Source organism: Xyrauchen texanus, chromosome 10 (assembly GCF_025860055.1).
Source record: "Xyrauchen texanus isolate HMW12.3.18 chromosome 10, RBS_HiC_50CHRs, whole genome shotgun sequence".
Lineage (NCBI taxonomy): Eukaryota > Metazoa > Chordata > Actinopteri > Cypriniformes > Catostomidae > Xyrauchen > Xyrauchen texanus.
Genome location: NC_068285.1, coordinates 1,212,576 through 1,212,800, shown reverse-complemented (window position 1 = coordinate 1,212,800; position 225 = coordinate 1,212,576).

Sequence of the window (225 nt, the reverse complement as noted above, 5' to 3'; positions counted from 1 at the left end):
CAAAATACACAAATGACTAAAGTGAAAAGCAGAACATTTATCAAAACAAACAATTAGAAATGACTTCCCTTTATATAAAATACAAATCTACTGTCAAATCAGCCTTCAAAAAACACCATTTTTATATCAAAACAAATAAATACAAAATATAATCATCCTCAAATCATCCTTCAGCAACACTCCAGCCCACCATATGATGTGAAAAACCAACTGCATTGTGGGGAG